Source organism: Carlito syrichta, unplaced genomic scaffold (genome assembly GCF_000164805.1).
Source record: "Carlito syrichta isolate Samal-C Ts95f unplaced genomic scaffold, Tarsius_syrichta-2.0.1 Scaffold218933, whole genome shotgun sequence".
Classification (NCBI taxonomy): domain Eukaryota; kingdom Metazoa; phylum Chordata; class Mammalia; order Primates; family Tarsiidae; genus Carlito; species Carlito syrichta.
Window position 1 is genome coordinate 1 of NW_007163029.1, and position 5,359 is coordinate 5,359.

The window sequence follows — 5,359 nt, forward strand, 5'->3', positions numbered from 1 at the left end:
ACCCAAGGGCTGGGGCCAAGAGTAACACTTGTTTGAGGAAAAAAAAGATTGATTCATGGCCTCCGTCCAAACAAAGTCTTGCTTATTTTTAGTGACTTCATATAGCGGTCTAACCAACTCAGCGAACCCCAGAATCCACAAGTGGCAGAACCCCGCTGAACCCAGGAATTCGCGTACCTGGCGGACATTTTGTGGCGGTGGAATTCTTAGAACAGTTTCCTTTCTAGCGTCCGTTAGCCATCTCTGCCCATCTTTTATTTTGTATCCCAGATAGCTCACCTCCGTTCTGCAGATTTGTGCCTTTTTTGCTGAGGCGCAGTACCCCAGGGTGCCCAGAGTTTGTAACAAGTCCTTGGTGCCTTGAAGACATGTGTCTTGGTCCTCTGCTGCCAGCAGGATATCATCTACATACTGTAACAGAGTCAGGTTGGGGTTCTTTGTATGAAACTCACCCAAATCTTCCTGCAGTGCCTCGTTGAGAATGGTGGGTGAATTCTTGAATCCTTGAGACAGTCATGTCCAGGTGAGCTGGCCGTTGATACTCTTTTCTGAATCCATCCATTCGAAGGCAAAGATGTCCTGGCTTTTTGGGGCCAAGGGCAAACTGAAAAAGGCATCCTTTAAATCCAGCATAGTATACCATGTCCTGGTTGGGGGCAGAGTGATGAGGAGGGTGTGGGGGTTTGGGACCGTAGGGTGTATGTCCATTACTTGCCGGTTTACCTCTCGTAAATCCTGAACTGGCGTACATTCACCTGAGTTTGGTTTTTGCACCGGCAGCAGGGGAGTGTTCCAGGCTGACTGACAGGATTGCAGCACCCCCACACTTAATAACCGCCAGATGTGAGGGGCTATACCTTCCCATGCGGTCAGGGGCATTGGGTACTGCTGCACCCAGACCTGATCGGCTCCCGGTTTCAGTTCTACGAACACTGCCAGCCGGTGCTTGGCTAGTCCCGTTCCCCCTGTCTCTGCCCATGCTTGGGGAAAACTCTGTAGCCAGCAGTTTACATCATCCATTGATGGTAGTGGCCTTTGGAGGAGACGATACTCATCCTCCAGGCTTATAGTGAGCACCTGGATAAAATGTCCATTTTTGTTTAAAATCTTTGTCCCCTCTGGGTGAAAGCTGATTTGAGCTCCCATTTTGGTGAGTAGGTCTCGGCCTAACAGGGAGTATGGGCATTCAGGGATGACTGTAAAGGAGTGAGACACTCAGCCCACACCAAGGTCCACTGTCCTTTGGGTGGTCCATGGATACGGCTTAGTGCCCGTGGCCCCCTGCACCCATAAAATCTTGTTTGATACCCTTCCATGTGGTTGTAGTAGGACAGAGTGCTGCGCCCCTCTGTCCACATGGAATTGCATTGACTGCCCCTCCACCTTAAGAATTATCCTGGGCTCAGGGAGGGGCTCTGAACTCCAACCCCCCTAGTCCTCAGGGTGTAGGCTTTCCCCCAGGTTTAAGATGTGTAGCTTATCTCCTGGATCCCTGGGACTAGGGTGTTTCTTGGGACAGTCTTTCACCCAATGACCCTCTTCTTTGCAATATGCACACTGGTTTCTGTTTAAGTTGCAGCATCCCTTCTGACAACTGCCCTCCTTACCTGGCTCCACAGCCAGTTTTTTGAGGCATCTCTGTTTCTCCTGGGGATCACTGGTGGTGGTGACCAGCAGAATTTTGGCTAAGTTGTGAGTCTGGTGGTTGTTTATTCTGGTCTGCTGGTCCTCTGGTCTTTCTTGGCTGTTGTATACTCTTTCAGCCACTATTAGTAAGTCCTGAAGGCTTTTCTCTCCTAACCTCTCTACCCTCTGCAACTTTCTTTTAATATCTGGGGCAGCTTGATTGACAAAAGCCATTATAACAGCTGCCCTGGTCTCCAGTGCTTCTGGATTCATAGGAGTGTACTGCCTGAAGGCCTCCGTAATTCTCTCCAGATAAGCGGCTGGACTCTCATCTTTATCCTGCCTAACATCATATACTCTGGCCAAATTAGTGGGTTTGCATGCCGCAGCCCTGAGACCTGCCATTAGAGTCTGATGATAGACCCGGAGCCTCTCCTTACTTTCTGCAGTATTAAAGTCCCATCCAGGGTGGGACAGGGAAAAGGCTGCATTGATGAAATCTGGATTCTGGATTGGTTGTCTATCCTCCCCCAGAACCAATTTCCAGGCTTCTGTCTGAATGGGTTCTCTTTCCTCCATTGTGAAGAGAACCTTTAAAAGTATTTGGCAATCATCCCAGGTGGGCTGGTGGGTAAAGAGAATGCTTTCTAACAAGTCAGTTAAATCTTTGGGATTATCAGAAAATTTGGCAGTTTGGGTTTTCCAGTTGTACAAATCAGAGGTGGAGAATGGCCAATAGTGCAGGGGCTGTTCTCCAGTTTCATCCAGAGGCCCTATTGCACAGAGGCAGAGCACAGTGGAGTCGGCGGGTCCCATATTTGAGGCTGGGGCTACCCGATTGGCATGTCCCCGTGTTCCCGCCGCCGGTCCGTGTGGGGCTCCTCTGCCTGTGGAACAGGGGCCCGGCCCCCAACGGCACCCTCTCTAGGTGCAGGGGGAGCCGAAGGGATATCATGATAGGGAGGAGGGAAAAGTAAATCCTCAGGCTCTGCATCCTGCAGGACCGAGTAAAGAGGGGTTTTAGTCAACCCTTGGGTTTCTGTGGGCCTACCGGGCTTTGTCTCCTGCGAGGCCAGGACTCTGAGTGTCAGCCATGTTTGAGGTGGAATAAAAGATTTGGCCCATGGGGGTGTTATTAATTACATCCTGCCATACGAGGATGTAAGGCACCTGATCCAGGCGGCCGTGACGTCCGTCCTGGAAGATAACACGCTTAACCTGCAAAACAAGACTTAGTGAGATAGTGCCCTCTGGCAGCCATCCTACATTGAAGGATGGCCATTCAGACATGCAAAGGGTTTGAAACTTTTTCCTGTGGATGATTACACCCAGATTATGAGCCCTTTCTTTTATGTCTGAAAAGTGGTCAGTCATCAGGGTTAGAAGGGTGGTCAGCATCTGTCCCATGTTTTCCGTCCACAATAACACAACCACAAACACAACAGACAAAACGAAGCTACCAACGTAAAAGTGTGGTTTTCCGCAGCCGTGGAGACAAAAGTAAAACTGAGCTGAGGGTAAGTCCATGCCCTTAGTTGACTGACTTTCCTCACAGATGAGGAATTCGTCCTCCAGACGGGGCCATGGGACATCTCCCACGATCCCTGGTCGATGGCCCACCAACATGTCCACTTAAGCCAATGCCAACCCGGATACAGAGTGGAATTCCTACGGATAATACAGATGCACGCTGATAGACAGAGGAACGAGTGCACTCACCTGCCGGCACTGGGACCCTCTGGGCTGGGGGTGTCTCGGGGGGGTGGTCTCTGGGATCCCGGATGAGCCCCCAAATGTTGTACCCGAATCCTGAATCCGAGAGACCACCAAAGAGCCAGCTCCGATGCAAATCACATGAGGGTCTTTATACAGGCTCGAGTCTGGGCTCACGTCCGTAACCGGCACAGCGGTACAGGAATGAGAGCCCTGACCCAGCGCAGCAAGCAGCTTATGTACACAGTTAGAAGGGAGGGGAAAAAACTTTAAACTTGTTTGCCCATGATTGGGTAATTTCTCCTACTGGGTACGGGGGCGTTTGGGATTGGTTGGTTTGTATGGTCACGGGTCGCAGCTCACCATCAGCGGTCAGGTGGGCTGGGTGGAACCGGTTGGGACATCTGGAATGTGAGATTACTAGGGGAGTGGAGCAGGAAATGGGGCCAGAGGGTCTGCACCATGACTCCATGGTTTTCTTTTGGTATGTGAACTTGTTTACCAAAAGTATACTACTGGGCTTGGGTGGGAAAGCAAGTATACATCTGAGTTTTTGTTTTGTTTTGTTTTTTGTTTTTTTGCAAAAACCTTTATTTTTATTTGGCCCAGGGCAGTTAAAAAGCTGCCCAGTGGTTGGAGGGGGAGGCTCTGGCAGAAGAAGCCCTGATACTTTGAGAGAGGCCCCCCCAGAGGCCACTGGGCTCCTAGTCATGCTAGAGGGTGAGCCTTTCAAAGAGACACTCGCCCAGCCCAGACTCAGGCTGGGTCAGCCTGAGAAGTTGGTCAGGTGGTCACCCATCTTCTTGATGAGTTTCACCTCCTCATCTAGGAAGTGGTTCTCCAGGAAGTCACAGAGATGAGGGTCTGTGGATCCCAGGGCATGAAGGTCCAAAAGGGCTTGGTTCAGGCTCTTCTTTAAGGCCATGGCGGCTTCCATAGCATCCAGGGTTTTACCCCACTCATCTTAAGAGGGCTTCTGGATATCCTGGAAGAGGGCGTGGCTGCCACGCTGGTTTTGCATCTTCAAGAGACGCTCAGCGCCCTCGTGCTTCTCCTCTACCAATTCGCAGAAGAAGTGGCCCACACCTTCCAGAGCCACATCATTATGGTCGAAATAGAAGCCCAGAGAGAGGTAGGTATAGGAGGCCCGCAGATGCAAATTGACCAGGTGGTTGACGGCTGCCTCCACCTTGGTGGAATAATTCTGGTGAACCTGGGAGCTCATGGTTGGTCTGCAAAAAAGGAGCTAACCACAAAAACGGTGGTCGCTGGTCCCAGAAACAGGAGGTGGCCGAGAAGGTGGTCTTGGAGGTTGCAAGTAGAGAGGAGATCAGAGGGCAGTGGGAGGCTGAAAGAAAGGGAGTCCCTGGGTCTGTTCTGTCCAAACACTGTTGAAGCAAGAGACAGATCTGCGGGACCGCCAAACATGCTGCCACATCTGAGTTTTAAAAACAAGTTTCAATATACTTTCAAAATAAGCTTCAACCTACACTTAAAACAAGTTTTATCACACAATTATGAACTAGGTGGCCCTTGAGCTCCTCAACCCCCTCTCAAATTGTAACAACCAAAAATGTCTCCAGAAGTTGCCAGACATCCCCAGGGACAAATGGCCCATGTTAAAAACCACTGATCTATACTACAATTTTTAAAACCACATACAAACTTTTGTTGAGCTGAAGTATTAAAACTAGGTTTGCAGACCTCATGACATTGCACCCCTAAATACGATAGCATGTATTTCTTTTTTTTTTGAGTTGGAGTCTCACTCTGTTGCCCAGACTGGAGTGCAGTGGCCGCTCCCGGCCACCACAGCCTCGTCCTGCTGGGCTCCGGCGATCCTTCCCCCTCAGCCTTCCAAGTAGCTGGAGCTACAGGCATGCACTACCATGCCCAGCAAATTTTGCTTTATTGTAGAGATGCAGTCTCACCACGTTGCCCAGGTGGGTCTCGAATCCACAGACTCAGGCAGTCCACTCACCTCAGCCTCCCAAAGGCGCGGGATTACAGGCTGAGCCAC

The 5,359-nt window shown here is 50.6% G+C and overlaps 1 pseudogene; it reads right to left on the bottom strand.

The window, feature by feature from the left end:
• Positions 1-4,043: 4,043 nt before the first annotated feature.
• LOC103253301 lies at positions 4,044-4,618 on the bottom strand (annotated as a pseudogene).
• Between the last annotated feature and the right edge of the window lie 741 nt (positions 4,619-5,359).